Source organism: Thalia democratica, chromosome 6 (assembly GCF_965202585.1).
Source record: "Thalia democratica chromosome 6, ktThaDemo2.hap1.1, whole genome shotgun sequence".
NCBI classification, from domain to species: domain Eukaryota; kingdom Metazoa; phylum Chordata; class Thaliacea; order Salpida; family Salpidae; genus Thalia; species Thalia democratica.
Window position 1 is genome coordinate 34925973 of NC_139170.1, and position 27766 is coordinate 34953738.

General features: G+C 25.8%; 11 non-coding genes across 11 annotated transcripts; 5 read left to right on the forward strand and 6 right to left on the reverse strand.

The window, feature by feature from the left end:
- Window positions 1-5940: 5940 nt before the first annotated feature.
- Window positions 5941-6013, forward strand: Trnar-acg (transfer RNA arginine (anticodon ACG)). The gene has a single exon. It is a non-coding gene; the product is annotated as a tRNA-Arg (tRNA).
- Window positions 6014-9554: 3541 nt separating this feature from the next.
- Trnal-caa (transfer RNA leucine (anticodon CAA)) lies at window positions 9555-9670 on the reverse strand. Its single transcript has 2 exons — window positions 9633-9670; window positions 9555-9600 (listed from the first exon to the last, which is right to left on the reverse strand). It is a non-coding gene; the product is annotated as a tRNA-Leu (tRNA).
- A 1017-nt stretch (window positions 9671-10687) lies between these two features.
- On the reverse strand, window positions 10688-10759 carry Trnaq-uug (transfer RNA glutamine (anticodon UUG)). The gene has a single exon. It is a non-coding gene; the product is annotated as a tRNA-Gln (tRNA).
- Window positions 10760-12064: 1305 nt separating this feature from the next.
- Trnae-uuc (transfer RNA glutamic acid (anticodon UUC)) lies at window positions 12065-12136 on the reverse strand. The gene has a single exon. It is a non-coding gene; the product is annotated as a tRNA-Glu (tRNA).
- Window positions 12137-20409: 8273 nt separating this feature from the next.
- On the forward strand, window positions 20410-20483 carry Trnat-agu (transfer RNA threonine (anticodon AGU)). The gene has a single exon. It is a non-coding gene; the product is annotated as a tRNA-Thr (tRNA).
- Window positions 20484-21255: 772 nt separating this feature from the next.
- On the forward strand, window positions 21256-21327 carry Trnaw-cca (transfer RNA tryptophan (anticodon CCA)). The gene has a single exon. It is a non-coding gene; the product is annotated as a tRNA-Trp (tRNA).
- Window positions 21328-22494: 1167 nt separating this feature from the next.
- Trnay-gua (transfer RNA tyrosine (anticodon GUA)) lies at window positions 22495-22580 on the reverse strand. Its single transcript is given in 2 exon segments — window positions 22495-22530; window positions 22544-22580. It is a non-coding gene; the product is annotated as a tRNA-Tyr (tRNA).
- A 2075-nt stretch (window positions 22581-24655) lies between these two features.
- Window positions 24656-24737, forward strand: Trnal-uag (transfer RNA leucine (anticodon UAG)). Its single transcript has one exon. It is a non-coding gene; the product is annotated as a tRNA-Leu (tRNA).
- A 176-nt stretch (window positions 24738-24913) lies between these two features.
- Trnas-gcu (transfer RNA serine (anticodon GCU)) lies at window positions 24914-24995 on the reverse strand. Its single transcript has one exon. It is a non-coding gene; the product is annotated as a tRNA-Ser (tRNA).
- Window positions 24996-26498: 1503 nt separating this feature from the next.
- Trnaf-gaa (transfer RNA phenylalanine (anticodon GAA)) lies at window positions 26499-26571 on the forward strand. Its single transcript has one exon. It is a non-coding gene; the product is annotated as a tRNA-Phe (tRNA).
- Window positions 26572-26936: 365 nt separating this feature from the next.
- Trnaf-gaa (transfer RNA phenylalanine (anticodon GAA)) lies at window positions 26937-27009 on the reverse strand. Its single transcript has one exon. It is a non-coding gene; the product is annotated as a tRNA-Phe (tRNA).
- Between the last annotated feature and the right edge of the window lie 757 nt (window positions 27010-27766).

Below are 27766 nucleotides of genomic sequence, written 5' to 3' on the forward strand. Positions count from 1 at the left end.
TATGTATGTATAAGATTGAATCTTGGATTGCCATTCTTTAAAACTATGAACTTTAAAAAGTTTAGAAGTTATTTTTAAACTAAATGTAAAAGTGTTTTTACTAATTCATAGATCAAACTTATTCCATAATTAAACTTAGTACAAATTTATATTTAATATTAGCGGGGTTGCCAAATGTTTTTGGGCAAGTTTTCTCGAGGTTTTCAAAATTTCCTCCACTTAATTTAAAAGTACAAATTTTTGGGTCTAACTTTAATTTATAGTTAAGTTTAAGGTAATAATGTTTCAAATATTTGATAATAGTAAAATTTGTTGATTATTATAAAAAACTTTAAAGATACTTTAAAATAATTAAAAAAAATTGACAAAAAAGTTTAACCTATATGATAAATTTATTATGTAAAATCAAAATTTTACTACTTACTAAGCAAAAGTTGTATTGAATTCTATATTTTTTTAGTGATTTTCGTCCATAATTTTAAGGTTTTCTTTTAAGGTTTTTGTTTTCAAAATTTCTCTAACACTTTTTTTTTAACCTAAATTGTTAAATTTCAGGTTTTTCCAAGATTCAAGGGTTTAGGCAACCCTATAACAGTATTTAAAACAGTCAAACTAAATATTTTTTTTTTTTAATTTTTTTAGCTGATTTAAATAAAATACATAACAAGTTTGCTTTCTAATTGCCTTTTTGTTTAAAAAAAACTATCCTGAGTATTTATAAACTAGCCCAGGGTCGTGTCTATACTTTTTTGAGTAGTTAAGTATAATATTTTTCAACAATAGTTTATTTTCCATTGTAGGATCAAATAAACTCTTCAGAAAATGAAGTAAGTGTCTACTATTTTGTTATAGTATTTGCCAAAAAATTACTATAAAGCTAAAACCAAATACTATTTGGTTTTAGCTTTATAGAAATTGTTTCTTCCAGTAAATTTTTCTTAAAAAGAAATGTTTTTAAGTTTGTATAACTGATATGTTATAGACATTATGAATATGTTTACTAACTTATTCAGTACTAAGTTGTACTTAGAAAAAATAAAAGAGATTTAGATAAGTGTTTAGAAGTAAAACTTTATTTATTGACAACTTAACAATATTGCTAAAGTTTCATTTAAAGTTTAACTTAAATAATTTAACTTAGATATTGTTTTTAATATAATTTCTCACCTTAGTTAAGTTAGAACATTTACTGTAAAATATATTTTTGGTAGTTTAAATTTTAAAACTTTAAGTATAAAATTAAAAAAATATACTTAATTCTTTAGTTTTAGCTTATTCTATACTTGTTTTTTTTAGTTCACATTTATTCTAGAACTTTAGGCTCTTATTTTAGCTTTTTAATATAATTTCTCACCTCTATGAAAAATGTTTTTTATAGTTTAAATTTTAAAACTTCAAGTACCAATTAAAAAAGTAAACTATATTTTTAAACTTTAGCTAATTCTATACTTGTTTTTTTTTAGTTTACTTTTATTCTAGAACTTTAGACTCTTTTCAGTGTTTTCAAAAACCTAAAATTACTATATTAATTTACTTTTAAATAAGATTACCTTTTCTCTTAAATTTTTGTTTTATAAACACAAATCAGTTTTGTTAATTATTTAAATATCGCTATTAAAAAATCAAAATACAGTACGCACATTATTTAATGGTAGGTTTAATCTTGAGTTAAAAATAGATTTTTAAATACAAATTAGCAAACAAAACTAATAATTATAAATCTCAAGTAAAAAACTAGCATATTTTTATATATTTTCATAAAAGAGAATAAGTTAACTATAAACAATCTGATTAAAGAAATTACAAAGCAAACTAATAAGTTAACAAAAAAAAATAATAAAGTGTTTACTTTATTTCTAAAGGTTATTTTAAAGTCTATAAAAATATTTCTAGACCGGTAATCGAATCCGGTCCGCGTGGGTGAGAGCCACTAGACCACGGTTACTACCCACTAGACCAACTGGGAAGCCATCTTCCAAAATAAAACTAAGTTTATAAAGTTAAAAACTGCGCCTGAGGTTATGACAAGTATACTTTGACTAAAACTTTTCAAAGCACTTTGAAGTAACTTTTTAACTGGTTTTTGTCATTTAAGTAATTTAGTTTTTAAGTTCAAATAAAACTTACAATAAATGCTTTAATTTTTTGTTTATTACAATATTTTTAATTTTATGCGCTAAAATGATAAGATTTTAATTTTACATAAATATATATATATATATCATTTTTGTCTATATAAAATATTAGAAAGTAATATAATGAAACTTGTAAAAGGTTAAACCACAACAAGTTTACTTACTTAAAAACTATATTTATTTATATTATTTGTTTCAAGTTTATCAAAGCTTTTCAACTGATATAACCAAACAACTTTTATAAAAATAAACATAAATACACATAACAAAAAGTTAAATTTAATAAACATTTTTTTAAACACAAGTATATTCAAGAATAATTTTTTCTGCCTATAAACTTAACTATGATAATTTATAAATTATAATAACTGTAACTATACACTAAACACTATAAAAAAGTTGTTGAAGTATTAGAACATTTAGGTATTGAATTTAAACAATGATGTTTATCTAGTAGAAGTATAACAATTTAACAGATTGAATTTTTAAAAATGCAAATTTTTGATAAATATTAAACTTCACAGTTTTTTAAGGCTTTTTTTTAAATTGCTAAAACTCATTTATGTACATATGTTTTTATTTGAAATTGAATCAGCTGAAGATAAATACAATATTTTTTGTCTTTATAAAACGTATGTTCTGGAAGTTTTAAAATCGCATTTTCCTAATGAATTACTTTAAAGCCCTCTAAGTGGGCTCTGTTAGAAAGTGATTACGTTTAAATAATCACATTAATTTTTGTATATATTTCATTTTTCATATATTATATATATTAAATTGTACGACTGACAATTTTGCACGCAGGGCGATTTTGCACAATTACAGTTTTGCACGAAAAGGTTATTTTAGCACGAGGGTTAAAAAAAAATAAAATTTATTTAAAAAAAAATAATAATAATAAGTTACCGACCGAGGGTAAGGGTTACAATGATTGTTAAAATGAAAATGAAAAAGAACTTATAAAAAAAAATTTAACAAAAGTAAAACAGAAAAAAAATAACTTAAAACACAAAAAAAGACCGACCGAGGGTAAGGGTTAGGGGTAACAGTGATAATAAAAATAAAAAATAACTTTTAAAATTATTAATAAAAAGAAAACAAAATAAAATTAAGTTAACGCCCGTGGGTAAGGGTTAGAGGTAACAGTGTTAGTAAAAGCTTAAGTTAGTAAAAAATCTATTAGGAAAAAAAAAATAATTTGTGCAAAAGTGACCCTCCGTGCTATATTGTCACTCGTGCAAAAATGACCCTTCGTGCATAAGTGTCACAGTGCAGAATTGTCTTCGTTCAATTTTGTCGCTTTGTGCAAAGAAAACTATTATTTAAATAATTAACTTTTATATAAGTCATATGGCTAAATTTATAACAATAAAAACTTTTTTTGAGAAAATTTGAGAAATTTTTAACTATAATACAAAGTTTTTCAACTTTTGCATAAGAAATTTCAAATTTAAAACATCTAACATATGTTATTTACAAAACCTAAAGTATTTATATATTACTTATTTGTGATATAATCCCTAAACTTATTTCTCTACTGAACATTAAATTATGAAACATTTTTATATTCATTGGTTATTTGTATTTTAAGTGTAAAAAATATAAAGTATTGACAATTTCAATTGTAAGGTTATTCAAACTTTATTATCATTATTTTTATCATTCTCAAAAATTTTATTTTGTTTGCAAAATACTCATCATGTTTTTAAACTTTAGTATTTTTAAATAAGTAATCGATTAAATTTACTAGAATAGCCAAAAACAACTTTCAATCATCAAAATAGTTTTTTAACTTTTGTGGATACTTTTGTACGAAGTTGTTTTCTAATAACAAAAATCATAACATTACTATTAAACAATAGATTTATCAAAATTTTAAGCCTGAACCTTGCTCATAATTAAAGTAACATACTAAATATGAATTTATAAATAATAAAAAATTAACAAATCAGTTATAATTGAAGTTATGTCTTTTTTCTAGTAAGAATGAAAACGAGTAAAGATACATATCAACCAATTTAGGATATGCTTTTTGTAAAAGTCTTTTAAAAGTAGCATGTGATAGACGTACCTTACCTATATAAAAAAATCATATCAAATTGAATATATATATTACTTATAATTTGTACTTATATTAAAACTTTTGTTATAAATAGTTCTGAAACAATAATAAATAGATAAAAATCAGTAATTTAGTTATATATTTGCTGGTATTTTATTTCTTTGATAGAGTTGAAATATGTTGTATTTTTCTTTTAATTTAAACAATATTATGATTAGTAACTAAAGTTTACACGTACTTGAAAACGATAGATAAAAAAGTACTTAAAGTACTTAACAATAACAATAAAAACACTCAAAATGCTAATTTTAGAACCAAAACAAACTTTAAAAAAATAATCGTAGACTTCATGATTTACTTGACCTCAAATTAACTTTAATAAAACTTCAAACCAGTAAGTTATCTACACATATAAACATTAAACCTGGGGTCGGCAGCCTTATGTGACTCACAGGCCAATTTTCTTAGAAAAATTTGCTCGCGGGCCGTACTATTTAAAAAAAAAAAACCTTTGAGGGCCGCATTTATCTAAAAAATATTCCAGTGATAAGTATAAAATATTATTTAATAACAAAAGAATAACAAATTAAGCAATATTAGACCATTAACAAAGAGTATTTATTGAATTAGGAGCCTCAATTTAAGTTTCCATCACCAAAAAAATATTTTTTATTTTTTTTAAATTGTATATTTATTTGATAAAAAGGAGCTCGCGGGCCGCAGATTTTGACTTTGAGGGCCGCATTTGGCCCGCGGGCCGTAGTTTGCTGATCCCTGCATTAAATAAAGACCAGGGTTTCCCCAGAAACAGCAAAGGGGCCAAAGGGGGCCATGATGCCATAGTTTGAAACTTACTCTAGATGTTCTTGATTTAATTGTGAAGAACAAAAATGAATTTTTAGGATTATTAAAGGGTAATTTTTTGAGAATTTATTGTTGGGAAGACAAGTAGCTTTTTTAATTATTTAAAGGAGGTCTTATAAAAAAAATTAGAAATGTTATAGACTCTAAAAGAATATTATCAACTACACAATTAATTGCTTTCAACATTCATAATGTAGAAATTTGTTAAACGTGTGCTTTACTAAGAGAGTTTGGAGAAAATTAAAACCAATAGCACAAAATAACCGGTACTAATTTATATGTTGCTAATAAAAAATATATTATTTTGTTGAAAATGTAACTGTAAATTTTATTTTGTTGTATTTTAGTTAAAACGTTGGTCTAAATGTTTTTTTTTTAATTTCTAAAGTTTTTGTTTAATTTAGTTGGTCGTAAAAATACTCGAGGGCAATTTTTATGACTCAAATTAAATAGTAAGATATGAAATTATTTCTATCTTATTATTTTAGTTTATAAATCTCTTTATTTATACTTGTTTTTGATATATAAACAAACAAAAGTAATTATAGATGAAATTACATAAAATTTACACGAGTGAGACTGAAAAGAAGTTAATAATAGTTAATCAAACATAATAAATTACAAGAACTAACGATTATTTATATGGAAAATTTTTACGGAAAACTGTTAGGAATTATATGCACATGATATAAGGTATGTACTTGGTATATCAAAATTGTTCTATCAATTGAAATTTTATACTATGACGTAGCAAAGTAACAGAAAACGATTAAAGCTATATATCTCTATATACTGAGAAATGTAATTACTTAACGCCCGCTGGCCGCTGCAATACGCAGTTTGACTTTTATATATGCTTATATGAGGTTCTAGTCGACCGGCCGCGTGGCCCAATGGATAAGGCGTCCGGCTACGAACCGGAAGATTGTGGGTTCGAGTCCCATCGTGGTCACTTTTATTGAAAAAGTAAATTATTGTACTTTTTGTGTAATGACATAATATAACATATAAGGCGATTTGTTTATTTTACGTTGTTTGTATGTAACTGCAACATTATTAAATTTGTTTTTTTTTTTAATTTTTTCTTAAGTTCTACATCAAATAGGAGTTAATTAGTATAAAACAATTTAAAAGCAAAGACTTAACACTAATCTGATATATGTTTGATTAAACTACTTTTAGGCCACAATGCTTATTGTGTAAAGAACTAATAAGTCTAAAGCTTTAAATCTACTTTGAATCCATATTTTAAAGATATATGTTTACCTGACATAGTTACATACAGTTTAAGTAGACACTTAGTTTGTTATTTTTTAAACATTGTATAGTAAGTTAGTTTACATTTTTTTGACATTAATAAAACTAAGTATTGCTGTAATTATTATACAAACGCTTTAAAGCTTAAAAACTACAATCAACTGAAAACTATTTTAACAGTATTAAACTTTAACAGCAATGTTTGAAAAATAAGTTGATCACATACAACACTTTGTTTCATCATATTTGTAAAAATAGACTATCACAAATGTAACAAATTAAAAACAAGTTTCATTTTCCCTAAGAATTGATTACAACCGTATTTACTTAATTTATTAGTTAACTTTAACATTTCTACAGTCAATTTCAAAGTAATAAATTAAACATAATCTCATTTAAAAAGTTAATATGCCATATATTCTTGCTTAAGAATTAAGTTTTTTTTTGTCTTTGCTAGATAATATACTTTTGTAAGTAAATAATAAATTTTACTTTTATTAAAAGTAAGTATCATATGCTTACAAAATAAGTATGCATTTCGGTACTGATTTATAATTTACATTTATAGTTTTATAAGTTTGTTATCAAACAAAGTTTTTAAAAAATCGAAAACTGTTACACACAAGTAAGTTAAAGCTATAATACTTTTTTAAGTACTAGAATCAAGCGAGCCATAAATATGATACGCAAAAACGTAATCGAAATTGCTAATAAGAAAAATAAGTTCAATCGAAATTGTAGCAATCGTTTGCAAAAGCGGTGACACAAACGTGCACAGAATAACTTTTAAAAATCACTTTCGCCCATGGCTTTTGCGAAACTAGCCAACCGTTAAAAAATGTTTGTTTTGACAGCCGTTGTCTCAAAGAACGCGCGCTTGAAGAGCAGCGTTTACAATTGTAAAATGCTCCATACTACTTTAAAGCGCTTGAAGCAGCTGGTAGACAGCAAACGCATAATCATTAAAGCGTAGACGGCCGAGGTGTTAGCGCTCAGAGTGTTAGAAAGTAAGTGAAAGCAGCTTTTGAGATAAGCAGTGCATAAATGCGCATTTATATTCGCAAACATATCATTCCATCGACTGGCCGTTTGACCTAATGGATAAGGCACTCGACTTCGAATCGGGGGATTGCGGGTTCGAGTCCCGCCATGGTCATTTTTAGTTTTTTTCAGCACAAAATTAGTTATTTTGTTAGATCTAAGTAATAGTATTTAGTAATAGTGGTTCATCATATTTATCAACAAACTAACTTAAAATTGTTAATAAGCATAAAAGTTTAAAACTAAAGCCAATTTTGCTATTTATTAACTCTAGAAGTTAAATTATTCAGCTTTAATAATATTATTGATAACTGAAACACACAATTCATTTTAATTATACCTACCTGTATCAATTATTTAACTTTTTTTTGGAATATACCCGTAAGAAACGTAAATGAAGGTATTTTAGCAAAAATTAAACCAAGTTTATTAATTACTGCTAAGCGTTACTAGAAAAATATAATCTTTTAATATAGTCTACACTTCACAGAAATTATTTCTTACCAATAAATTCCTTCCCGATGTTTTCAGTGAAAATTTTGAATATACGTTGTTATAAGTATTGAATAGCTTATATATGGAAAAATTTAATGTGTATTGTATGCATACGTTGTATTTAAACAAATATTTATTTAAGACAAAGATTTTTGACACATTGAAGTTTAGGCTAAATATATAATTTTAAATATAAATTAATGTATACGTTGTATATAAATATGCATTTCACTATTATATGAAGTACTGTAACTATCCGAAAGTTGTACAATTAAATTTGTTATCCAGTATACTGTTGCTAAGTACTACATATTTATTTTATTTTTTAGTAATTGTGTAACCACAAGCATTTTGTTTAAGATGTTTACCTGTGCTTATGGCATAACTTTTGATACAAGAAGCTTGTGATAACAGGTTTATTGAAAATTTGTAATAAAATGAAATAAATTTAAGCTCATGGCAAACTAAACCAACATAGACGAGTTAAAAAAAAACATTCTTGTCAAAAACTTATGTATGATATTTCTGATGATGTGCTTACTGTCAAATTAAAAGTTGCAAATGGATGAATAGTTCTGTAAGAAATGACAGCATATAGTTTTAAATATAATGAATAAAAAAAGTATTTGATGATTTTGATATATGAACAATTAAGATCTGAACACGATCAAAGATTTACTTAAAACTTTTGAAAAGAAACAATAATTGTAGAGCAGGGGCGTAGCGTGGGGAGGAATAAGTGTTCTTAATTATTTTTTAAGCTTTAGATAAACTAGTACATTACTTAAGTGAATATAATTGATTGGTAGGTAAATTTAACATTTTATGAACTGAAACAGCTACATAGTTTTCATATATTTAAATATTTTGTAAACTTTGAACAGTAATAGAACTTTTAAGTATTTGCTAAATAGTTCAATCTTTTGTACACTGATATGAGCTAAAAAGTTTAAATTGAGTTTTATACAAAATAACTTGTGTAAAATAGTTTAAGGTGCATGGATAACAACAAAAAAGTTCATACAATTTTTCTATATCATTTTTTATCAAGTTTATAGAAGTTTCAGAAACTTATTTAGTTTTTAATTTTCAGTAGCACAGTTATGGAATGAAAAGTTTAATACATGATTAAAGTAATGAAAATTAAATTAATATTATAAAAATCAATCATCTAACTCATATACATAAATAAATACTAATATAAATTACATGTGTTTAACAAAAGTTTAACACACAAAGCATAAAAGTAAACTAAGAGCTAGTATTGAATTAAATGTTATCACATTAAGTTTTACTGTATTTGTACATGTTAAAAGTTTAAACTTAGTTGATTATGATGTCATTTTATTATTCAAACATATTTTTTATAAATGACAGAATAAGCAAAAAATTTAACTTACATTCTGTAGTATTTTTCTTCATCGCTTTAAATTCCATGTCTAAATGTTTGTGTTTCAAAATGTTTCATTTAGCTAATATTATTGTTAGCAACAACAGAGCCATTACAAACCAGTGTTTTAAATCAAGTTTCGTAAACAGTCTACAAAATTTGTAATCAGAGCAAATAAAAAACAGCTAATAAAAACAAACTTATTTAAGCTAAAGTTGTAACACATTAAAACATAAATTAAAGTTTTCAAAAAGTTTCAAAGGTACAACTAAGTAATGATACACAATGACTTAACAAAAACATAAAAATGTGTCAGAAGTGGGATTCGAACCCACGCCCACAATTGTGGACCAGAACACTCAGCATCGCGTGGCGATGAAGCATTTCGCTTGAGTCTGGCGCCTTAGACCACTCGGCCATCCTGACATACGATTGATTTCAAAATATAGCAAATATAAAGTAAACTTTACATATCAGCTTGTATACCTAACATGTTTGACTGTTGTTTTATAAAGCATTCAAGATTATATCATATGCATTATAATACAAACTTTTAAAGTGTAAAGTATTTTTTTTAATGTGTGAACTCAATTTATTTGTATAATATACAAGCAACTTTCGATATTCAAAACTTTTTATAATTTTATCTAAATTCAAAAAAATAATTTTAACTACACAAAACCTTGAAAGGAAGTTTATTTAACATGTAGCACATTTCCAAGTTACTCGTTAGTCATTTTATTTTTAAAGCTTTAAAATGTTCATTGTATACTACTAAAAATCTCTGTTTAATTTTTTCCTAATACTTTGTTTAAAATTATGAATTGGTTATACTTGCAGTGTTAAGTTTTATGTTATAGTTAAGTTTATATTTTTCTACAAAAATAACTATTGTAACATTTTATCTACTCTTTATTGTAGTAAAATAAAAAAGCTAGTGGATAACTTTATAATTCAGCAAACATAAGTTCTTCTTTTAAAAAATACTAATTTTCTTTTTGATAAAGTTTTAGAATATTTTAACATTTCTTTAAACATTTTAGTAACTGTTGATATTTGTAACTTAATTATGAAAGTTATTTGTAACAATAATTTTCTTTAAACTACTTTCAAGTAAAAAAAGATTACTTTTAGTAAATATTTTTTTTAGCTAAAATATTTTATTAAAAACATTGATCTAGTTTCACTGTAGTATAAAGTTATTAGAAAGTTTACTTGTTACAAAACTTTTACTGAGTATACAACATGCTTATTTGCTTATAAGTATGTTAATAACAGGCCTAAATACAAAATTTGTATATAGAAGAAACTTTTTTAATACTCAATACATGAAACTTTGTATTAGAAGGTGCTTGAATTGTAACGAAAAGTAATAAGATACGAAAGAGCACATATAAAAAAGTTCTTACGAAACCAAAATAAAAAAGGACTAGTTGAAAAATGAGGTCCCGCCGAGACTTGAACTCGGATTACTGGATTCAAAGTCCAGTGTGATAACCATTACACCACGGGACCGCTTGGCAAATTGTTATATAGTGCGTATATAAACACATACTCGTGCTAGCTAAATACCTTTACTCATGAAGCATATAAGCATAAACTGCAGCTTGTATTATTAACAACGCTTGTTATGAAATCTTTGCCTATTCAAATATTTGTTTTTTCAGATTCTTAAGCTACAAATAGAATATATTAAACTTGTTTGATACGTTTAAATTTTGAATAAGTTCATTAATGACATCATAATCAAGGTTATTTTTTGACCAATTTGAACAAAACTAAACAACGAGCTCACAACTGAAAAAGTTTAAAATCCTTTTATAAAAAAATAATTTTATTGAGTTTTTTTAATTTCATTACTAAACTTTTATTTTATACTTGAATTTTAGAATAAATCATAAATATTTAATAAAATCAAACAATTTTTTTACCACATGTACTGATTATCTTTTTTTTTCAATGACTTGATCACTGAAAAAGTAAACTTATTTAATGTTTTACTTTAGAATAATGCTTTTAGTTATTATAAGAGTATATTTTAATTAGATTCTTATGATAAAGATTACATTTTTAAACTACGAGCTGAAAAAATAAAGTTTGTTAAAGGTTGTAATAATTTATCACAATTTTTTAAAATTTGTATTTCATTAAGTTTCAAAAACAGTTTAACAAATAAAAAAATGACAACAAAATGTAAGTTTGAGTTAAAAACAATTAGTTTTCTAAAATTTTAAAACTAATTTAAAATACAAAAATAGTTTTCATACAAAACTAAGGTACATTTAAAGTTCTTTTGAGCAAAAAACAAAATATAAATTATGTTTTCAAATACAGTTTTCTCATTGTTTCTAAAATTTGATTCTTTTATACTTGTGGGTAAAATTTTGAGTATTGAAACACAATATAATAAAAGTTTTTTTTTCAGTAGTAAACTGTAGTTAGTAAATTTTAATTACATTTTTATATTTAAATTTCTTACGCGTTAGCTAAAACTAGTTGAAGTTATTTGTTTTTCAAAGTGTAGTAAAGTTTGTAAAAAATTTGTTAGCACATTGTTTGTTAATAATTTATTTACAGTTAAGTCTACATTAAAATTTAAAAAACATAACTTTGTGAAATTTAAGTTATTAAGCATTTGAAAAAATATTAAGCCAAGCGTTTCTAATAAAGTTAAATTAATAACTGCTTAATTGGATGTTGCTTATTCTGAAACAAAATGTAGAAATTGTTTAAGACATAATTGAAATTATTTTTTTTCAAGTTGTGAGTAGTAAACTTAACTTCTTAAGAACATTGCTCAACAGTATATTAAAAATAACATTCCTACACCGGGAATCGAACCCGGGCCGCCTGGGTGAAAGCCAGGAATCCTAACCACTAGACCATGTAGGACTGTGCAAGATCCGCTGAATAACAGTATATATAGTTGCTAAAAAGCACTTGTTTAGTATTATATGCTGTGCTTACTAAAGGCTTATCGAATTTCAAAGTTTATACAAAGCTCTTTTTTTTTATAAAACTTAATTTAAATATCCATTGCTTTATTGTATTAAAACATACTTATTTAAGTAATTTTGTTGTTTACATACAATAATATTTATTTAAATGTAATTTGTTCAAAAATATTCTCGTTGAAAAAACTGCTTTTTTGCATTTAAAAATTTTATGCAGAAAAGTTTAAACCTTGTCTTTTTAAATACTGATTTTAACTTGATCAAAAAACTAAACTTTAAACATCATTAAATAAAATAATTTAACATAACTAAAATATACTACAGTTTTAAATTCACAACACTTTTGGTTTAATACATTTATATACAAAAGTAAACTATATGTATTTAAATAAACCTACTTTTGTAAACAATAAATACCTCTTCAGTTTTGTTCGTAAATTTATTTTTAATTGAATATGTGAAAAAAAAAAACATAAACAAAGTGATAACTGTAACGTTTAAAAAAACTGAGAGAAATACTGAAAATAACGATAGTCTTTTCATTATAAACTACAAAAAAAAACTTAATTAAATACAATTTTTATTGTGGTTTTTTTTTTCTTAACTTAAAGTATAGTCTTAAAAATAAAAACTAAAGAAACTTTAAATTAATTTATTAACAATTATTGTCATATATTTCTTAAAATTTAAGAACATGACTTTTCAATCAAACACAATATTTTACAAAACAAACATGTTAACAAAAATAGAAAATATAAAATAAAAGAGTCTAAAGTTTGTGGTAAACGTCTGTCAGTAAATTTAATTTGAGATAATTTTTTTTAAATGTAACAAAACACATCTAATTCTTCTTAAATTTGTTTAAGTACTTTCGTAGTAAGGTTTATAAGAAACTGTATCTTACTAAGTTGAACTGAATTGAAATTAGAAATAAAATTATACTGTATAATAAAGTTTTAAAATATAAAATGACGTAATAATCGAGTGTTAAAACTAACCATAAGCTTATACTATAGAACAGGGGTCGGCAGGCAGTTGGTGCTCGCGGGCCAATTTTCAAGCTTTCAAAATCTTCGTGGGCCATAGTTTTAGTTTTAGTGATATTTGAATAATTTTTGGACTTTTGTTTTGGTCACACCAGAGATAATTTTACTTTTATTCACTTAATTACTTTAAACTTTAAATGAATTTTAGCTAGACATAGAATGCCTATTTATTATATAAATATCTGTTATAATAAAATTTACATTGTTTGATATATTTGAGTCTAAATAAAATATGTACTTTCTTTAGTACTTAATAAGTTAAACTTAATAAAATACATTGATTATTTTACTTACAACCTAATTTTCTATAAAAACCGAGCTAGAGAAACATTTATGGGTCACTTTTATACATTTTTTGTATTATAAACCACCTTTTCATATCAAAAAATGTTAATTTTAGAAAATAGTTTTTGCGTCTTAAATAATCTTAAGTAGCAAAAGTAATTACTAAAAAAAGATACCGTTAAGAGTTATAACTTATTTAAATAGTTTGTGTTTACGTTAGCAAAATGTTAATGTTTATTTCTTCAATATGAACAAAAAGTCGCATTTAGGAGATGTCTGAAGATTATAAAGCCGCATAAACCAAATTAGGACTTAAATCAATCTGTTAAGATGCGAGAACTGATACAACAGATATTGCTAATTTTAGAATTTTTATTATAGGTGTATTTACTAATTTGTACATTTTAGAAGAATTTCTAGGTTTATTTCCAATACAAAGCACAACAATAGATAAAGACAATTTAAAAGCAAAGATACAATGCACCAATATAAAGTTTTTAAAAGTACAACTTTTTGCTTCTTTTTTTAGTATACAATTAAGTTAATGCTAAAAAAACTGTCTTAAATAGTATAATTTAAAAGATACTGTCAAGATACTTTAAATGTGTTTTCTAATAAAACATATTTATATGGTAGATTTTTTGTGTCAAATCGAGCTTTTAATACTTTACATAAAAAATTGTTTAAAATTCCAGGTTTTTTCGATAATTCTCAAACTCAAGGCTTTTTCAGATTTTTTAAGTATAAATTTTAAAATTCCGAGCTTTTCCGGGATTTTGTCAACACTATCTGTTCACACTTATATGTATACAATTAGTATAAATAATAATTCAAATTATATCTTCTGCAGAACTTAAAATTTTAAATATATTTTAATTCAAACCAACACTGTTTATGAACAAAACATACATCATAAATCTAATTTACGACTCTTTAAATTAAAAAAGTCAATCCGAGTGACCAAAACTAGCGTGATAGTTTAGAATACAAAAAACAATTCAAGCCAAAAACTGAAAAATGACTAAATTTACCTGAGATTTCAAGTCTTCAAATAGTCATATTCTGAGTGTGTGGTAATTTTTATTTATTTATTTGATCGAGTTTGAACTACTTTGATTAAAAATGTACAAACTTAATAATTTACCATTTCTCAATCTAGTTTGTATTAAATAGGTAGTTCCAAAAAACAGGAACTGTTTATATTAGTATGCAACGAATAAAAATTAACTTATTTTGCCAAAAAACTTGGTTTGAAAAATCAAAAAGTATACCTAACAAAAACTTAATTTATGTCATATATGTTGTTTTAAATGTGTCTGTACACACTTAGATATAACATTTAGAAACAATAATCATGCATGAACTAAATTTTATCTCGTTAAGTATTAAGTAAAAAACGGTTTAAAATATGAGCATCTTCGTTTATTGGTGTGTGGTTAATAATTTAAAATTCAAAGAAAACTTCTAAAATATCAAAGGTGTCAAAACCAAAACAAATAAAACGTATTTCTTCTTCTTATTATTATTATTATTATTATTATTATCATTATTATTATGTTATGTAAAACGTTTTTGTATAAATTAGAATATAACATTTAAAAACAAAACATCTGTAATAGAAACTTAGGTATAAAAAACGACAATTTAGTTCATTACTATGCATTTGTATGCATTATACAAAACCGGAAAACATTTGAATGTATTTTTACCAAATAGGTATTATATAACTATCTTACTAATTCAAAGCACTTTTTAACTTCCTTTTTCAGAAAATAATTTGCTGTTTTAAAAAGAAAATTATTAGTAAGTTGAGAAAAAACCCTAGTAGAATGCTAACCTGTCCTTTTCACATTTTAAGCTAAATCATTTAAGTCTTTTAATTGTTTAAAATGTTATACAGGAACTTAAAACTAAATTTATCAAACAAATTTGACTTAAAATATATTTTTGCTCATCGGGCCACGTTTAAATAGTCGCGGGCCGCAAAAATTTCTTTCGCGGGCCGCATTCCATTCAAAAAAATAACGTGCTCGCGGGCCGCAGATTTACCCTTCACGGGCCACATTTGGCCCACGGGCCGCAGTTTGCCGACCCCTGCTATAGAACTTTGCTGTACTAATAAAACTCGTTAGATTAAAACCAAACTAAAACAAACCAGCGATAAAAATGAAAATAAAACTACACTTAAAAAAAAATTTTAACGGGAAACTAATTACTTAAAAACTACTTAATATAGGATTTAAAAAGTGTAGTCAGATATACAAACCTTTTCTGCTTACATAAACTGGGCCTCAAAGATTGAATGCATAAGGATTCCAGAATATGTAACTGAAAAGAGTTCTCCGCTCTCACTAAGACTGAATAGTTCTACTTTTTATAGTATTTAGCAAATTCCGGGTTGTCCAACAAATGTTGCCCAATCGTCGAGAACTACTTTTTCGTTGGTTTCTCCGAACGACCACCAAACCAGCTTTTCAAAATTTTCGGAACATGCTGATCGATTCTTACATGAAACCTTTGAGATGTTTTTCCCACGTAGTCACTACCACTGTGACAACAAAATTTATAGATGATGTTACTTTTTTCATGGGAGAGAGAAACATCTTTGTAAATTCCACTTAGAGGTCGATCAGTATACAAAACTGTTCTTAAATGAACAGAGCTAGAACCTAGTTTATTTCCTCAGAAATTTTCTTAGAAAACCTCTCAAAAGTATTTCCAACATAAGGAAGTTTTAAGTTAACTGGACACTTCTGGGGGCCAATCATTTTTAAAGCTGTTAAACTTCTATTTCTTGTTATAACTTTCGAAACTAAGCTACCTGGATCGGCAAGGGAAAGAAAAGTATTTTGAAGTGTTTTCAACTCGCCTTCATGAAAGCAAGGAGAACTAAGTCTGGTGAACCGCTTCACCATGAGATAAACTTTTTTTTTCTAAACGAACTAAAATTAAAAAAAAAAAAAAAATATTACTTAAATTAATCACACTTAATTTTTGTCATTTATTTATATAAATTGAAAAAAATCATATAAAAGTTTTACTAATTTGACTTGCCTTCACTAAAACAGAAAAACTAAAACAGAAAAAAAAATACATTGTAAGTGTTATAAAAAGGTAATTTAGTAATTTTAACAATAAATTTATAAAAGTAAAAATTAAAAACTTATAAAAACTTCTTGCACCAAGAAATTGTTTTTATTTGTTTAAAATTATTAATCAAAAAAACGTATAAACCAAATATTATGTTCATGGTTAACTAGTAATGTTACATCACTTCGAAAACGAAAGTATACATTAAACGTTGTTTAGCTTATTAGTATATATATATATTATTATGATTTATATGAACAAGCCTGGCTAGCTCAGTCGGTAGAGAGTTGGACTTTTAATCCAACGGTCAGGGGTTCAAGTCCCCAGTCAGGCTCCTTTTCAATGTTTTTATTTCAATTAAATTAAAACAAACACTGTATTAAAGTGCACACATAACGAAAAATTATCTTTAAATAAAATATATACAGTAAAAAACGTCTGAGAACAGCACTAATTACTAAGTAATTCTATTTATAATTAATTTCAAAACGTAGAGTTTATAAATACATTTTATTATTAAGGTTAAATGAAATTGAAGTTGTGCTTTATAAAAAGTTTAATAAGTTTGTAATGTTTTATTTCATCTCAAACTACTATAAGCTATTAAATTTAAATTGTTTTAAATTGACTATTGTTTATGTTGAAAAGTGTATACAAATAACTGTTAAAAAGCACTTTCTTCTATTTTTTTTCAGCTGATTTAACTAAATAAAATTTCAATAAATATCTACTTCTTTATATATTAAGTTCAGAACATTTTTTGAAACTATTTATAAGAAGTATTGTTCAGCCTGGTACTAAACATAATAAACTTTATTTTTCTGTGCTTTCATTAATGCATAAGTCTAATTATGCTTACAACCTTTTAATGAATTACTTGTATGAGTAGTAAAGAGCTGTAATAACTCTTTTATTGAGAATTTTTTAAATATTTAGTTAAATGTGGGCTTAATATTTCTATTTTTAAATTATTAAATTATGTGCATCTAATAATAACTATTCAAAAAAAAAACTTTTAAATGAAAGTTTCACTGAACGATTAAAATATTTTTGCACATACAATGTTTGTTTTCAAACAGCTATAAATAACAACGTTTTTGGTCAATATTTAAAAAAATAATCAAGCCTAATACAATGTTAGCAAAATTTACAACTTTTTTATGCAAATTTAAAAAAAATTAACTGCAACCAAACTACATTTTGTTTTATTAAACTGATAAATTTAGAAGAGAATGGTTTAATTTCAACTAGAAAACAATGAAAACACAATTACAGTTGTACTTATTTCCACAAAACTTTATTAACTTCTTTTTTAACTATAACACTATTTTAATTTGCAAACTTAAGGTTTTATATTTATATTACTAATTAAGAATTGTTTCCTTAACGAGAAAACTAATAAAACAATTACTTGTTTTAACATATATTAGATTTAATTTTGAATTTTAGCTTATATGGAAATAGTTTTTTTTTACAGTTTGAAGTGATAACTTGTTACAGTTTTTTAAAAATATTAATAAATCATAACTCTATGTTTTTATATTTTCATTCGAAAGTATCATACTTTTCAATCTTATTCATTATTAAATGAAAAAGAAAAATGCTTAAATATATATTACATATTTTAATACTAATAAAAATTATATAACTGTTCAAAATATAGTTTTAATTGTTTGCTAACAAAAGATCCTAGTAAAGTAACTTCACTGGAATATAAATAAAAACAAATTATACAGTAATCTTCCTTTATTCTACCAACATATGTTTCTGTGTGTCAACGAATCAACACACTTCAACTGGGTTCTGTAAAAAAATAATTACTGTAATGAGAGAATAGAAGCATAGAATAAAGTAGGTGTATATATGTTTTCATTAAAATAAGATATATTCTACAGATAATAGTTATTAATAGGTGAAATACTTAACATTAAATTCGACTGTTATAAAACTATATGATATTTGTAATTATTAAGTCTAAAATAAATAAGTAAGCTAAATTACACAACAAAATATAATATAAACAAACAACTTACGTTAATAGGAAAGATAACTAAATCAAAATTTACCGTTGTTAACTAACGAAAAAAATACATTCGTTAAAACTAATAATTACGTCACAATGTAAATGAGGCCACCTAAACTATTCAATTCGTACTGCAAGAACATTAATTTTGTTTTTATGTAATCTATTTTGAACAAAAATAAAACATTAACCATCAGTTAGTAAATCAATAAAATTTAATAAAACTTAACGACGCTGAAGGCAATAAAAGTCACAGAAACTCGGTGTAACATGTGTATTATATATTGAATGTTAATAATGATTGAATCAAAGTTATATAGAATTAGGAAGCAGATTTAGTTCAAATGTAAAAGTCAAAGAGTGAAAAAGTGAAAAAATTAAACTTTAAGGAAAAAATAAAACACAAAAAAAATAATTATTACTAGGCTTACAATGTACTGACCGATAATTAATTTACAGCGACATACATAAAATCATAGTGACCTGAATTAAATATATATTGTATTTTATAGTTAATAAAATAATTAATTGGTAAAGTAGGAGTCGGCTGTTTAATTTAAATATCCCTTACAGATATTTTATATATTTAATAAGTAAATTGTGTTATATGTGAAAGTTAAAATGTAAAACAACAAGGTAGTCATATGCTAAGTATAAACCTGCAGTAAAAAACCTACTAGCTCTCTTGGGCGTAGTAGGTAAAAAAGCACGGTTTATCTGTGATTTGAATACAGGCTTCCAATTAAACTTGGAACTTAACATATAAAGGTGTGAAGAATTATAGTCGGAGAGTAAAGTGAATATATGAAATTTCAGAGAATAGAAAGTGACTTGTGTGAAATAGATATAAATAATAAATGAATAAAACTATATGTTACTTAGGATATATAATTATATTAATACATGTTAAGTGAATGTGTGTGTGTATGTGGAAGGTGAATGAAAAGTATGAAAGGTGAGAAGGCGCCAAGGTGTTATTTGAAGAAGAACCGTCGGTTGTCAGATTTCGTTTGGCAGTATTTTGATAGGTATGGAACCAAACCAGAAATGGAATGGAGCATCCTCCACCACGCCAACAATAACATCAGTAGCGCGAGCAAGATCTGCCAAATATGCAACCTTGAACGAATGGCAATTTTAGCAGAAGATAGTAAACAATTACTAAATAAAAGACGTGATATTTCAAACAACCGTGTACACAACCGACGGTTCTTCTTCAAATAACACCTTGGCTTTTGCTCTGCAGACTTTCGCCGATGTTTTTGTTGAAGGTAAAAGTAAGTGTAAGGTTAAACTAAGTACATATAAGGTTAAGTTAATAATTTAAAGTTAAACTAACAGTGTTACGTAGTCGTTCCGGGCGACTTACTTTCAAAAAATAAAATTTTGTATAATGAAAGAAAAAAACACATAACCAACCTTGTATACAACTTAGTTGTGAGTAGACTTAAATACTCATTTCACAGATTATTGTTATAATTAGTGTTGGGACAAGTTATACACTAACTTGTAATAAAAGGTTTTAAATTAAAGCAGCCCTTTTAAGTATAAGAATAATTTAAATAATATAAGTTAAACTAAAATTAAAAGCATTTTTTTATTAAAAAAAGTACAAAAGTTATTGACTGTACTTCCAATAAGCTTCAAACTTTAACAAGTAAGAATTTGTATTGTATGTAACGTTTTGTATGTTTTCTCACTAGAAGTCGGCATATCGAGTAACGTTTCATTACATTTATAATTTGAACAATATGGTTTTACTCGAGCGGCGCCATGGCTTAGTTGGTTAAAGCGCCTGTCTAGTAAACAGGAGATCCCGAGTTCGAATCTCGGTGGTGCCTCGCTTCCTTTTAATTCTTCGATGAAGTTAAGTTTTTTAAATTAACTTATTTATACATTAATACTATTTTTTTATATCAAGCCATACTTTTCAATTTAAATTTCTAAATGGTTTTTGTGAGATTAGGGAAAAAGTTACAAGTTAATGTTTAAACTACTTAAAAACAAATTTTTAAACAGTTTATAACAGCATTTAAAGTTAAAACATAATTTTATCAATTAATAAACACTTTAAAAAAATTACTTAAATCTTTTCCTGTTTTTATTTGATTTTAATTACTCTGCATTAATATTTTTATTTAACTAAAATTCTTCTTTTATTAAACAATTATTAATAAGCTATCCCATAGCTAACGATAGTATGCTTAAGTTCTATTTTAATATTTATATAAATTCAGTACAAAAACTGTACTTTAATTACATAAGTTTAGTTAAATCAAGCTTTATATAATAATAAATTAATTAATAGTTCTAGCTTTCTTTTAACTAACTTTCTTTAAACTCAGTTTCTTTAAAAAGTAGTATATGCGAGACTCTCGTTATAGAAGTTTAAATTGTAAGTTGTTTTTAAATCTGTAAAAAACGTATAAGAAATATCGAATTATTTGATAAAACGTTTGTATTAAAAATAGCAAAACTTATAGCAAATCATATGTTCAAAGACAAAAGCTGTTTTTGCTAAACAAGCATTTCGATCAACTTAATTACGGTTGCTTTTACAACGTCACGCAAACACTTAAGTTTATAAACCCTAAAGTACATCGCTGAATGTGTGGCCTGGTGGCGCAACGGTAGCGCGTCTGACTCCAGATCAGAAGGTTGCGTGTTCAAATCACGTCCGGGTCACTCTTTTATTTTCGAACTTTTACTGTTAAGTATGTTAATGTCGTATTGTTACATGTGAATTTGCATCATTGTAAACAATATTTATTTCGTTTTTGATAGAAGAAATTAGGTTGTATTAGAATTAGAAGTGGAAACAAATAGGTGCAGGCGCAGCAAAATCTTTTAACAGTTGTTTCTACAAACTGTTATTGTAAGAACTTGTGTGATTTTCATATACTCAATGCACTGCACACAAGTAGAATGCGAAGATCCAAACTAAAACTTTGTGTCTATTTAGGTGCAGGAATTTACTTTAATTCAACCCAGGCATGTAGCTAGGTACGTTTTTGCAAGTCTGCAGAAACGTATAGTTTTGTACGAAAAAAAACTTGCTTTTATTTCAATTCTACAGCTTATAAAGGCACTGCTTTCTTAGCTTTCAGTATTCAATTTTAGTTTAGTTTTGACATACATGTGTGTCGTAAAAACTGAACGAATTAAATACATCTAAATTGTATACATTGAGCTCATATTGATTTAATTTATCAAAAAGTTATGCATTGCAAAATTGGTTCTAATGAAATCTGTGGATTTTTCAAAAATAAAAATAATACAACTGTATGTTACAAAAGTTTGCATCATTTAATGGTGTTTCTATTGACTACGTTAAATATGTTGAAAATTTTCACAAAAATTCCGAAAGTTTTACAGTTAACATTATAACTGTTCTTGATTTAAATTGTCATTTTCTTATACTTATTTTAATGACAGTTTTACGGGTTTACATAAGTGACAACACATAAATTGCCTTGTATACAGTTATCACTCATACTTCAACATTCCATTCATTTTGAAGTATTATCATAAATGCACACTTTCATATTAATTTCAATAACATTAGAGGTAGTTAGATTAATGTGTTCCCGCTAGGACGTTATCACGCGTCATTTCAGATACTTTAAATTTTTGCAGATTCGTTACTTTTTTGAGCTAGCTACGTCCCTGCTACAACCCAATCATGTAAGATGCTAAAAATAAAACTTTTTGAGTTTATTGCTTCTTTGAGATAAAGGTTTGATCTTTCATAAACAAAAAACAACTTTTCATCCTTTTATATGAATTAAAGATTCTTCTAAGAATATATGCCTTAAATATCGGAACTGACCTAAAACAAAATCATCAAAAATCTCCTTCGAGCCGGAGTCGAACCAGCGACCTATGGATTACTAACTACACGCTACAGTCCACCGCTCTACCAACTGAGCTATCGAAGGGTACGCTTCCTAAAGTTTTATTGCATTTATAAAATCACGTCTTAATTCTAACTAGCTTATGTGTACGTACTGTTAATTACTTTTTTGTTGTTTTTTATGCAAACACTATATTTTTTATTTAGTATGTATAACATTTGGTTACTTATTTTTTTATCGGGTTTATAACACGATAGAGATAAAATATAGAATAAAATACTAATTACTAGATTTATTTTTGTCTTATAAAACTTAATAAACTTTTCAAGCTACTAAATTATATTTAATCTTTTTATTGCTCTTCCAAACAGTTTTGAGTGAATTGTTTTGATAAAGCTCAACAAAAAATTCAAAATTTCTTAAGAAACGCATTTTATGAACAACTATTTTGTATTCGTTACTCCATATGAACTAATTTTGACAAAAAAGTTAATTACCTTTGTTACTTGTTAGTGGATACTTTATTAATTCTTTCAATATAGGTTTTTTTATGTAGTTTTTATTGTCATATGGTTTATTTTTCAATAAAACAAATGATAATCTATTTATCAGCTTCAAAAAAATTGTAAACGAAACTTATACATGTTTAATTATTTAAAGAGTAGTTTAATCTTTAGGTGATTTAAATAGTTTCTTTTTATTTATTTTACTTAAACAGCTTATAAAACTTTATTTCAGTTAACTAGCTTGATATGTATACAGATGTACATAAGGTCTTACATATATTAAATATTAAGTTAACTCACTAGCTATTAAAGAACATAGATAACTTTTAAATTTCAAAAAAAAGTATCTTTGTTTTTAAATCTATAAACACCTTTTATTTCTGTATAAATAGAAAAAAAGAATGGGTTTTAGACTTTAACAGTAAATTAATATTTTTACCTATCAATAAAACTTATATACTAGTAGCATTTACTATGCTTACTTGTAAACTGCTAAGTAACATAGCAACTAAGTAAGTAATGTTTTCAGATACATAATCATCAGTGTAATGCTTATTAAGAGTTGTTAAACTCATGTAATAATAAATATACTTTAGTAAAAGATATACAAGTCAACAATAATATTTTGGTTATATCTCATTTAAAAGCTTATTAAATAAAGTTTTTTTTTTTTGTTTTGACTTTAACGTTTTAAGTTATATTGGCAAAAACTTAAAATATTTGATTGTCAGGGCAATAAATTTAAAACCTTTTAAAAGTTTATACCGCGTAGCTGTCGAATACGCAAGAAGACACTTTTGAACGGTTTAATTTTGCACGAGAGGTCACTTTTGCACAAAGACACTTTTGCACGAGGTAAAGAAGTTATTAATTTATTTTTGTTATTATTAATTTTGTTTTACTATAATGGTTGCCACTAACCCTTAACATCGGTAAGTAACTTTTTTTAATACTTTTCCTATTTTATTAGTTTAATTTAAATGATTTATTGTGCAAAAATTTTCTTTCTTGCAAAATTGTTTTGGTGCAAAACTGTCCTTTCGTGCATTTTCGACCTTTATGCAAAAACATCTTCGAGCATATTTGACCCGTTCCTGTTTTTACCATACCTAGAACATAACTATTTGTATAAACATTTTTTATAATATCAAAAATAAAAATAATAAATATTCAAAACTAAATACTCAACCTTCTGAACAAAAATATTAAGTTTTAAATATTTTAATCACATGTGTAGAATAAATATGAACCAGTGATTTAATGATTTGTGAATAAATATTTAAAAGCAAAAAACTATTTATTTTAAATTGATAAACTAAATAACACTGACTAAAATGCATTGAACATAAGCAAAACTGAAATATATGTTTAAGTAATTTTTTAGCCGATATGTTTAAAAATTGAATGTTCTAGATTCTAGATCCAAACTATTATCTTACATCAAGTTTAGCCTTGACCTAAAGCTTATCGTTTATGGTATTTTATAGGTTATAATTTAATATTAACAGATATTATCCTTTTTTAATCAATAACTAACATGGAATTATCAAGGAAGTCACTTGATTTCACTGAAGCCATAAACATGTTTTGCTTTGTGACGTAATAATGCTCGATAGTAAATATATAAATCTTACATGTAGCTTTCATCTGTGTGGTAGAGTGGCCGAGTGGTCTAAGGCGCTGGATTTAGGCTCCAGTCATTTCGATGGCGCGGGTTCGAGTCCCGTCTCTGCCAATATTTTTAACCATATGTTTTTTGTAAGAAAAAGCGTTTTCTAATATAGGTGTTTTGAAGATAAATTTCATTAAAAAAATTAAACTTAACAATGCTTATATTATTTACCGTATAATTGGTTTGTCACATTTCATCAGACAAAATTGAACGACGATTTGAATAATTAAAAAAGAATACGACGGAGATGGGATTCGAACCCACGCGTGCAGAGCACAATGGATTAGCAGTCCATCGCCTTAACCACTCGGCCACCCCGTCTTGTATGTAAAGCTGTTTCTACGCAATATAAATGTAGTAGCTGAAGAAACGTAACAACTGAGTATGTAGTTTATTGCACGGTTTGTAACTTGTACCTTAGTAATATTACATTAAACTTTGCGTTTTAGTATTTTTTAAATGTTTAATCCCTCTATTTGTTTACTTTAAAATTTTATCAACCTTTTAATCGTGACGTCATTCTCCGCACGCTAGTAAAATCTATAACACGAAAAACCTTTTGCGGCTGTAGCTCAGACATTGAAGTTTGATTAAAGTCGAAAACAAATAAACACTAGACAATTGTTGAAGAGCTAATTGAAATTTTCAACTTCATGCACGGCTCGTCCCTTTTAATCAAGAATGTTTTTAACTCACAGTCTAATTGAAACATCTTACTTTTGACTACTCTTTAAATCCTCTAATTTATATATATATATACCCTGTTTCTAAGAGTTACACGTGTATAGATTTTTTTGTTGCAAAAAACTGAAAAATTTCAATTTTTGTTTATTATGTCTTAATTGACAATGTGTAGTCAACGTAGTCGAAAAATCAGTTTTGTGAGCTAAGTTATGGGTAAAGACAAAATAATTAAAAACATTCAAAGTAAACCGAGGTAAAACTTAAAGATTGATAAGCGAGTGCAAATTGTGTCAATAAAAAGTCCGTACAACTTCAACTACTTCTATGACGTAATATCAGTAGATTTATAAACGCTAAAAACTGCTTGAAATCCTGTAGCTCAGATGGTACAGCGCGCGCTTAGCATATGCGAGATGCCGGAATCTAATCTCCAATTTTATTTTGTATAGAAATGTATACCTCTTCTCGTTTTGAAACTAAACACTATATAAATTAATGCTACAACTTTTTTCATATTTTAAACTTTTATTTATTTTTTTTTGAAAGGTTTGTTTTGTAAAAGTAAGTTAGTTTATTTTATTAAGCAAAGAAAGAAAAATTACTTACACTCGTTTCAATAATTATTTTAAGTAATAAGTTATACGAAAACAAATTTCACAGATATATTTTTAATGTGTTATTTTAGGTGTAAACCCAAATAGCATGTAAGTTTATACTGTTTTTTTGGAGCATTACTAAAACTAAACAATTTAAAATTTTAAAAAACTCTTTTTTGTTATATAGCCTTACCAAGTTCAGTTAGAAAGTTTTTTTAGTTGTAGTTACCAGCTAAATATAGGTATTAGTAAAGTTTAGTTTATAACCGTGTCGTTGATAAACACAACTACAATAAACTTTAAGTTTTGAATGAGCTCATAAATAAAATACCAAAACTATTAAAATTACATAATCTATGAATAAGTTTATTTTAAACATTTTAAACTTTGTTTATTAAGACTTAATCAATACATTTATCCATAAAAATAAAATGTGGTCGTAGTGGTTTTAAAAGCGCAATTAAAACTTTGAAAATAAATAGGTGTACTTTAAATTCTGAACTTACAGCGGATTATAAACAGCACGTAATGATAACTATCACAAGCCTCGATAGCTCAGTCGGGAGAGCGTCAGACTGAAGATCTGAAGGTCCCTGGTTCAATCCCGGGTCGAGGCATTGTCTTTTAAATGTTGTAAGAATTTTACTTCAATTTTTAAGTTGTGCTGAACATGATCGTTGATCATTAGAATATTTTACTTTATACTAATCTTTATTAGCATTAAAAAAGTTTACTATCCGAATCGGTCAGATCTCTGTTAGGATCCGGCCTGATCCGGATCCGGACTTTTTTTCAAAATAGGATCCGGCTGGACCCGGATCCAAACTTTTTTTCAAATTAACCAAAACCAGTACAAATCCAATACTATAACTTTTTTAATGCTAATAAAGATTAGTATAAAATAAAATATTCTAATGATCAACGATCATGTTCAGCACAACTTAAAAATTGAAGTAAAATTCTTACAACATTTAAAAGACAATGCCTCGACCCGGGATTGAACCAGGGACCTTCAGATCTTCAGTCTGACGCTCTCCCGACTGAGCTATCGAGGCTTGTGATAGTTATCATTACGTGCTGTTTATAATCCGCTGTAAGTTCAGAATTTAAAGTACACCTATTTATTTTCAAAGTTTTAATTGCGCTTTTAAAACCACTACGACCACATTTTATTTTTATGGATAAATGTATTGATTAAGTCTTAATAAACAAAGTTTAAAATGTTTAAAATAAACTTATTCATAGATTATGTAATTTTAATAGTTTTGGTATTTTATTTATGAGCTCATTCAAAACTTAAAGTTTATTGTAGTTGTGTTTATCAACGACACGGTTATAAACTAAACTTTACTAATACCTATATTTAGCTGGTAATTACAACTAAAAAAACTTTCTAACTGAACTTGGTAAGGCTATATAACAAAAAAGAGTTTTTTAAAATTTTAAATTGTTTAGTTTTAGTAATGCTCCAAAAAAACAGTATAAACTTACATGCTATTTGGGTTTACACCTAAAATAACACATTAAAAATATATCTGTGAAATTTGTTTTCGTATAACTTATTACTTAAAATAATTATTGAAACGAGTGTAAGTAATTTTTCTTTCTTTGCTTAATAAAATAAACTAACTTACTTTTACAAAACAAACCTTTCAAAAAAAAATAAATAAAAGTTTAAAATATGAAAAAAGTTGTAGCATTAATTTATATAGTGTTTAGTTTCAAAACGAGAAGAGGTATACATTTCTATACAAAATAAAATTGGAGATTTGATTCCGGCATCTCGCATATGCTAAGCGCGCGCTGTACCAT